We start from the raw sequence: 9,755 nt of genomic DNA on the forward strand, positions 1-9,755 counted from the left end.
AGAAGTTTCCTCACATACTACAATGCAATGAACTTATCTGGAGGAAAGTTTTCCTGAATCTCCAATGCAGAACAATAAGCACTACACAACCTATGACACCTGGACAGTAATGCACAATACTGTACCTTGTCTACATATATATCTAGATCACAGACACAGTCCTCACTACTGGATATAGGACCCCCCCCCCCCCCCCATGTCAGAACAGGAGGGCACCTTGCTGTAAAGTAGTAAATGAAGGTAACATTACCTGGGAGAGCCTGGTGCTGGCACTGGTTCCTGCAGACTAGAGGTGTGCAGTGGCTGCTCCGGTGTCACAGGCTGGTAATGGAGACATTTGTGTGTGGATCATACCTGACTATAGAGTGGAGTAGAGCTCTCAGTCCCCAGGCACCGCAATCACTTCACTAAGCCTGTGTACTGGATGACGTTACACTGCACAGCACTGAGCACCCGCTCTCATTAACGCTTCTCTGCACCGGCGCAGCGCACAGCTACACTGCACCGAAACTTTCCTCCTGTGCTAAACAATGCACTCACAGTGCCTGTATAGGGGGTAGATAACACTCAATGGGCTGTCTCTCTATATGTCTGTCTAGTCTTTCATATCTATCATCTATCTATCTATCTATCTATCATCTATCTATCTATCTATCTATCTATCATCTATCTATCTATCTATCTATCTATCTATCTATCTATCTATCATCTATCTATCTATCATCTATCTATCTATCTATCTATCTATCTATCTATCTATCTATCTATCCATCCTCTCATATCTAGCTATCTATCTATCATCTATCTATCTGTCTCATATCTATCTCTATCTATCTATCTATCTATCTATCTCATATCTATCTATCTATCTATCTATCTATTTCTCATATCTATCTATCTATCTATCTATCTATCTATCTATCTCATATCAATCTATCTCATATCTATCTATCTTTCTATATCATATTTATCTATTCAAGTAATCCAACAGCACTCCAGTATTGAGAAAAAAACAAAGAGAGTTTATTTACCCGTGTCTATGCGAGTTTCGGCTATTGAGTTACTTGAATAGAAGTTTTTGGGGTCCATGACCTGGTCCCTAGGGGTGCTTGCACCCGGCATCACCTAGAAACTTGTGGTTGTGCTGCTTTTCCCTTTCATCTATCTATCTATCTATCTATCTATCTCTCTATCTATCTATCTCATATCTATCTATCTCATATCTATCTATCTATCGATCCTCTCATATCTATCTATCTATCCTCTCATATCTATCTATCCTCTCATATCTATCTATCTATCGATCTATCTATCTATCTATCTATCTATCTATCTATCTATCCTCTCATATCTATCTATCTCATATCTATCTATCTATCCTCTCATATCTATCTATCTATCTATTTCTCATATCTATCTATCTATCTATTTATTTATCATCTATCTATCTATCTATCTATCTATCTATCTCATATCTATCTATCTATCTATCTATCTTTCTATCTATCTATCTATCTATCTATCTATCTATCTATCTATCTATCTATCTATCCATCATCTATCTATCTCATATCTATCTATCTATCTATTTCTCATTATCTATCTATCTATCTATCTATCTATCTATCTACTTCTCATATCTATCTATCTATCTCATATCTATCTATTTCTCCAATCTATCTATCTCATATCTATCTATCTATCTATCTATCTCATATCTATCTATCTATCTATCTATCTATTTCTCATATCTATCTATCTATCTATCTATCCTCTCATATCTATCTATCTATCTATCTATCCTCTCATATCTATCTATCTATCTATCTATCTATCCTCTCATATCTATCTATCTATCTATCTATCCTCTCATATCTATCTATCTATCTATCTATCTATCCTCTCATATCTATCTATCTATCTATCTATCTATCTATCTATCTATCTATCTATCCATCCTCTCATATCTATCTATCTGCGCCTATTAAGATACTCTGCATGTAATTTCACTTGACTTTAAAATAAAATGTTTATGGGGTTAATACAGGTAAATCCCCAGCCTCATGTATATGGGTTACTTTCCCAGCCTTCAGATTCCCCATACAAAGTGGTGAAAGTTTCTACCCAAGTAACATGGCTAGTAGGTCCTGTATGGAGTACTGCTCGTCTGTGTGTCACTAGTCCCTAATGAATCTCCTACATGCTAATAGATATCTCTGCTCACAATATGCATGTACAGTAAGGACTAGCCCCTCATGTCCCAGAGGAAGGGGTCTTTATTTATTCATCCCTTCCTTAGGCTACTAAAGGAGGCATTTATTCCATTCCTGACCTCCTCTGATCGCAGAGTTAATATGTGACATAGAGCAATGTGCATATAGCAAGCAGAGCTATTGACAGACAACATTGAGGTAATGCCACATAAAGGGATGCAGGCTACAGAGCTGGAGTCCAATGCCATTTCCTCCTGAGTGTACATGACTGAGCCTATGGTGAACCCAGCACTTATAGAGAACCTTTCTATGTAATCTCTGATGTAGCTACAAAGGCTGAGCCCAGATCATCTATCACCATCACCAACACAAATGATGACATGCTGACAAGGGGCACAAGAAATGAAAGCTCCTTCTAGCATGTTCTCTACCAGGAGCGAGCTCGGGTGTTCTTCCAGCACTGTACAGCGATCACATAAATGCACACCTGGAAGAATAGATCTGACAGAGACCTCTTCTTATGTTCTTCCTGCACTGTACAGCGATCACATAAATGCACACCTGGCAGAAGAGATCTGACAGAGACCTCTTCTTATGTTCTTCCAGCACTGTACAGCGATCACATAAATGCACACCTGGCAGAAGAGATCTGACAGAGACCTCTTCTTATGTTCTTCCAGCACTGTACAGCGATCACATAAATGCACACCTGGCAGAAGAGATCTGACAGAGACCTCTTCTTATGTTCTTCCAGCACTGTACAGCGATCACATAAATGCACACCTGGCAGAAGAGATCTGACAGAGACCTCTTCTTATGTTCTTCCAGCACTGTACAGCGATCACATAAATGCACACCTGGAAGAATAGATCTGACAGAGACCTCTTCTTATGTTCTTCCTGCACTGTACAGCGATCACATAAATGCACACCTGGCAGAAGAGATCTGACAGAGACCTCTTCTTATGTTCTTCCAGCACTGTACAGCGATCACATAAATGCACACCTGGCAGAAGAGATCTGACAGAGACCTCTTCTTATGTTCTTCCAGCACTGTACAGCGATCACATAAATGCACACCTGGCAGAAGAGATCTGACAGAGACCTCTTCTTATGTTCTTCCTGCACTGTACAGCGATCACATAAATGCACACCTGGCAGAAGAGATCTGACAGAGACCTCTTCTTATGTTCTTCCTGCACTGTACAGCGATCACATAAATGCACACCTGGTAGAAGAGATCTGACAGAGACCTCTTCTTATGTTCTTCCAGCACTGTACAGCGATCACATAAATGCACACCTGGCAGATCTGACAGAGACCTCTTCTTATGTTCTTCCTGCACTGTACAGCGATCACATAAATGCACACCTGGCAGATCTGACAGAGACCTCTTCTTATGTTCTTCCTGCACTGTACAGCGATCACATAAATGCACACCTGGTAGAAGAGATCTGACAGAGACCTCTTCTTATGTTCTTCCAGCACTGTACAGCGATCACATAAATGCACACCTGGAAGAATAGATCTGACAGAGACCTCTTCTTATGTTCTTCCTGCACTGTACAGCGATCACATAAATGCACACCTGGCAGAAGAGATCTGACAGAGACCTCTTCTTATGTTCTTCCTGCACTGTACAGCGATCACATAAATGCACACCTGGAAGAATAGATCTGACAGAGACCTCTTCTTATGTTCTTCCTGCACTGTACAGCGATCACATAAATGCACACCTGGCAGAAGAGATCTGACAGAGACCTCTTCTTATGTTCTTCCAGCACTGTACAGCGATCACATAAATGCACACCTGGCAGAAGAGATCTGACAGAGACCTCTTCTTATGTTCTTCCTGCACTGTACAGCGATCACATAAATGCACACCTGGCAGAAGAGATCTGACAGAGACCTCTTCTTATGTTCTTCCAGCACTGTACAGCGATCACATAAATGCACACCTGGCAGAAGAGATCTGACAGAGACCTCTTCTTATGTTCTTCCTGCACTGTACAGCGATCACATAAATGCACACCTGGCAGAAGAGATCTGACAGAGACCTCTTCTTATGTTCTTCCAGCACTGTACAGCGATCACATAAATGCACACCTGGCAGAAGAGATCTGACAGAGACCTCTTCTTATGTTCTTCCTGCACTGTACAGCGATCACATAAATGCACACCTGGCAGAAGAGATCTGACAGAGACCTCTTCTTATGTTCTTCCAGCACTGTACAGCGATCACATAAATGCACACCTGGCAGTAGAGATCTGACAGAGACCTCTTCTTATGTTCTTCCTGCACTGTACAGCGATCACATAAATGCACACCTGGAAGAAGAGATCTGACAGAGACCTCTTCTTATGTTCTTCCTGCACTGTACAGCGATCACATAAATGCACACCTGGCAGAAGAGATCTGACAGAGACCTCTTCTTATGTTCTTCCAGCACTGTACAGCGATCACATAAATGCACACCTGGAAGAAGAGATCTGACAGAGAACTCTTCTTATGTTCTTCCTGCACTGTACAGCGATCACATAAATGCACACCTGGCAGAAGAGATCTGACAGAGACCTCTTCTTATGTTCTTCCTGCACTGTACAGCGATCACATAAATGCACACCTGGTAGAAGAGATCTGACAGAGACCTCTTCTTATGTTCTTCCAGCACATGCACTTCCATTTGTTGTTTGTCCAGGAGGACACATAGCAGCCTGCAGGTGACTTCATCTTATCTCTATAGCATTCTGCTGTAAATTATCCCCAGCCCTAAGACATTTCTATCAGCTCCATGTCCTCCTGTGCTGCACATCCCTCAGTCATCATGTATCATACACTTCTGAATATGTAGAAAGTTACTGGAGAGTTGTCTGTTGTTCCAGGACTGTATGATCTACACATGGTTGTATGTAAAAGGTCAAGTTACATGTCATTTATCAAGAACACCCAGCAGGGGGGAAGCAGCAAATCAATGAAAAAGGCTGCCCAGTATATACTCTGTATACTCCCATATATCCCTTCTCGGTGTCACTATATAGCTGAATTGCTTGTAGTGCATCCACATTCCAGTAGCACCAAGCACTTGTAAGGCTGAGATTGTCTAATAATAATGTGCTACACAAGCTAATATTGCAAGCCTCCCATGCTGTGCCTGAAGTAAAAGGAGTTTCAGAGACTTGTTCAAGGTCATCCTTTAATGACCCATATCTAATACACGGGTTGTTAAGACTTCAGTCATTGTCTTCCTACTAAAGCAATGTTGAAGTAACATGACCTAATGCTATAGCAACTTGTTCCTTGCAAATATACCTGGTAATACAATAGTTACACCAATTAGTTCTAGTCCTAAAGGAAACCATATGTAATATTCAACACACATTGACACCCCCTTCTAGTATATTTATAGATAATAATTATAATATTTATAAATATATATATATATATATATATATATATATATATATAAATATATATATATATATATATATATATATATATATATATATATTCTGATTTATTTTAATCCAACCTCATTTAACACTCATTGATTCTCCTCATCCTTCTAGAATTGTAGGATAATTTTCTATTTCCCACAAACACAATGGTATAAAAATCTTCAGCTTGTCCTGTCTCCTCTATCCTCGCTGCTCATGTTTATGGTTCATTATCCTTGTACTAAGGAGAAAACATTTCCTAAACATAAATTAATGACAGCTTTACTTCATATCTGATCCCCTGCATGTACAGTACATTTAATGAACCTATTAATAGACATGCTTTCTGCACTCACCCAGCTTGTTCTTGTAACTTATAACAGAGTACATAAAATAAAATAAAAGATCTTACCTTGCTTTACAAGTGTCGAAGGCTCAAGTATGAGGGTATTTAAACCATAGCTAGGGGCTGACACTACTGCTTGCATTGACCAGGACATGAGCCTTTAATTACACGTATGGTAAATCACTCACCACTATACTAAAGGAATTAGTTTCTCTTAAAAAAAAAGGATTTTTTTATTTTTGCAAATCCAATTAATTGAAAGAAGCAGATAAAAGGCGCACAAGCCTAATGACTTCATTGGAACCCTAAGGGCTTTCTATCTAAAGGAGCACAAAAAGGATCACATCAAACAGAGGTGCAGGTACCTCCTCACAGCCGGCTCGACCTAATTTTAATGACCTGGGTGCAAATATATATTTAGACTCTCTTTTCTTTTATTGCCTTAGAACAATACATGAATATACCTAATTCCGCACAGTGTCAGACTGCAAAGACATTTTAATCATAGCTAGACTCCAGTGGAAATTGCAGTGGATGTCATTTTTTGGTTTACAATAGATTTGGGAGAAAACGCTGAGACAGACATTTATTTTATTTACTATGAAAAGGGAAAAGGGTCATGTCACGCCTCAAAGCAGAAGTGCTGCTTTCACCCTAAATAAAAGAGCACTTGACCTGTACATGAGACTTAATAAACATCAATAGAACTCAATTAAAGCAACAGTTACTGACCAGCCACTAAATCACCTGTTAAGAATAACCCCTGCCCTGTAAAAGAAGGAAAGAAGAAAGCTTCCGTCTGGCGTATCTAGGGCAAAGAAGATAGATTTTTTTTTTTAAATCATTTTACGCCTTACTGGTCTCTATAGAACAATATGATATTGTGCCCATGTCTTCATTTTATTCATAGTCATTATGACAGTTTATTATGTTTTAATACTTATCACATCATATTATATTATATAGAGCTGACAGTCTGTGTGTTTTCCGATCAAGGTTCCTTGGAAGCGGCACGGATGTTCCTCAAGAGAGAGAAGCAGCGAGTTCTACTTTACCGTATGAATGGTAAAATGAATTAATCCTAGTTAAAGATGGGCGGCATAAGGGCAGAGAAAGACATCAACAAAATATAGATTTTAGCCGCCTCTCAGCCAAGCTGCTTTGAGATGTATAATGAAGTTCCCGGGGAATGGATTTTTTTCCAGGTGTTCCGCAATAGTAATATGGTTAGGAATTGCTGGTTTAAGCTGTAGTTCTTTACCATGGGTGGAGTGACCATACAATGTGATTATACTCAGGACCCTCATAACCTGGCAAACATGGTAAGGGAACCAGTCAGAATGGTATATTCCCCTCTCATGTACAAGAATTATAAACACAAAACCATGCTGCAAAATAGGGAATCCATAAAGAGGTAATCCCATATCAGAGCTGGCGTAGCTTCATGAAAGTCTATGACTGTATGGCCCAATACCCATTCTGTGTTCCTCATCCCGTGTAGTACAGAAGGGTAACCCTAACATTGGTCTGGTACTCTTCTGTTGCTTGGTGTGCTACTGATTGGAAAAGCCCCACATAAGTTCACAGAGCACAAGTCTCAAAACAGTGGAATGAATTGGAACGAAGGAGAGGCTCCCTTTTGATTATTTTCAATAGTTCCCTCTAATCTTTCTACATTGGGGCCTTGCACCAATGCACAGTAAGTTTGTATTGGTGTCTATAATTGGGTCTACAGTCTAATATCCCTTTAACTAACTTTATGCTCTGATAGTTGACTTCAGAGCACTTTTCTGGATTTAAATGGGTCATCCAGAAGATGTTTCCCCCCCCCAAAAAAACTATGCCCATTATGTGGAATATAAAAAAAATTAACTTCACATCTAGTGCTCCTGTGGTGCCTCTGGTGTTCTGCTCCGTTCCCCCGATGTGGTCCTCTTTCTGAGCTGCAGAATGACTGTAGTCCCCTCTAGTACCAGGCTCAATGTGTCATTCTACAGCTCAGTCAATCCCTGGTCAACACGGGACATTGCTGTGGCCAGGGATTCGCTGAGTGACAGTATGACACATAGGGCCTGGGTGATTCCCGGGCCTAACATTTCACGCTGCAGCTCAGGAAAACAATTCCAATGGGGGACTGGAGGCATCGTGGGAGCCCTGGAGGTGAGTAGAGGTTTATTTTTTTAATACCCCACACAATAGTGGATGTGTCTTTAATAAATTACCTGTGGTTAAAATTTAGTTTTTATGTAAAATGTAAACATGTTTTAAGAATTTATGGTGATTTTATTTTTATATTATAAATAGATTCTGAAATCTTGCAGTTCTCAGTCTACCTACTAAACATAATAAACGTATACTTTCTTGTTCTGTAAAGAAAACTTTTTAGCAGCCCCATCCTTATCATCACAGGCAGGATGATAATGAAAGGTGTCACCAGTAGATACATAACAATGAATCATCACAATAGATGATGTTCAGAGCTTCTCTTCCCCTTCCCCTCCTCCCCTCAAAGTAACCTCTGCACAGGTCACAGAGCATCACTAGAAAACTGACCACTGAAAAATATGTATAGTACCTGGCTATAATCAGTAAAAAATTAAATCTACATGTTCAGTAAACATCCATATAAACATTTTTATACAGTATAAACTCATATCTATGATCCTCTGGTCACAAACAAGAACATAATTCTCATGCTGCAAATTAAAACAGCACACTAGTGTGGTCCTATATTGTCTTGTAATTTTCCATCTACTTAATGTGTTTCAAATTTAGTGTATCTGAATCTAAAAATGTGCACTCTATAAAATGATTCTATTGGATGTTTTAATTTTGGTGTTCCATGAATGAAAAATAAAACTAACGAAGCCTTATAAAGGTCCCCTGTATGCAAACTTAGAATGTGAGTACTGCTGCTTTAGGCTATTACATAACAAATAATGGGGGAGATTTATCAACACCTGTGAAGATGAAGAGTTGTGCAGTTGCCCATAGCAACCAATCAGATTGCTTCTTTCATTTTGCAGATAACTTTATAAAAATGAAAGAAGTGATCTGATTGGTTAATATGGGCAACTGCACCACTCTTTCTCTACACAGGTTTTGATAAATCTCCCCCAATGCATACATATATTTTTTAAACAACTTATTAGTGGTAACCTGGATATTGTCTTCTTTTTAAAAACAAATCAGGAAGAGTTAAGTAAAAGAAAAGGAACACTCTCTTAGGCCTTGTTCATACAACAAACGTTGCCTCCAAGTCACTAACACACTGGGAACATTTTTAAATGACATGCCGAGTGTCCATGCTCTGACGGCCCATTCATTTCAGTGGCCCAAGCACAGTTAGTTAGGGACTACGTTCAGGTAATTTCCAGACCGTATACAAGTTATGACTTGGACTAAATAACACGACTTGCAGTAATTTTACAGTCCGAGACAAAAATCAGATACATTTGGAAAATGACCCAAACATAGTCACTAACTGAGTACGCTTGGGCCATTTAAATGAATGGGGCCCTTGCCTGTGTAAGCACAGACACATCAGCATGTCATTTTGACATTTTCCTAATGTATCTGTTCCTTTAGAGGTACAAATCGAAATGTGAACTGAACGGCCAAGTCCTGGGAAAAAAAAGTGTGGGTAATCTTTGTAATACAAATTTGTAATCTGTAAGCCGATCAGTGGCTGAAGCAGGATATCACTGTGGCCATGTGACTAAACTTCACCAAACCCGAAAATACCAAACAGCAAAGAGCTCT

At 39.4% G+C, this 9,755-nt stretch overlaps 1 protein-coding gene across 2 annotated transcripts in view; it reads right to left on the minus strand.

Moving 5' to 3' along the window:
• The window catches only part of IRX4 (iroquois homeobox 4), a 26,559-nt gene extending 20,451 nt beyond the window's left edge, over positions 1 to 6,108 (minus strand). The window contains exon 1 of one of the 2 annotated variants that reach the window (XM_056518446.1): positions 6,060 to 6,108. The gene's annotated coding sequence lies outside the window, so the exon portion shown is untranslated. Of the gene's footprint in view, positions 1 to 250; positions 408 to 6,059 lie in introns of those variants that run through there. The other variant, XM_056518444.1, reaches the window with a different exon arrangement.
• Between the last annotated feature and the right edge of the window lie 3,647 nt (positions 6,109 to 9,755).

This window comes from Hyla sarda, chromosome 5 (assembly GCF_029499605.1).
Source record: "Hyla sarda isolate aHylSar1 chromosome 5, aHylSar1.hap1, whole genome shotgun sequence".
Lineage (NCBI taxonomy): Eukaryota > Metazoa > Chordata > Amphibia > Anura > Hylidae > Hyla > Hyla sarda.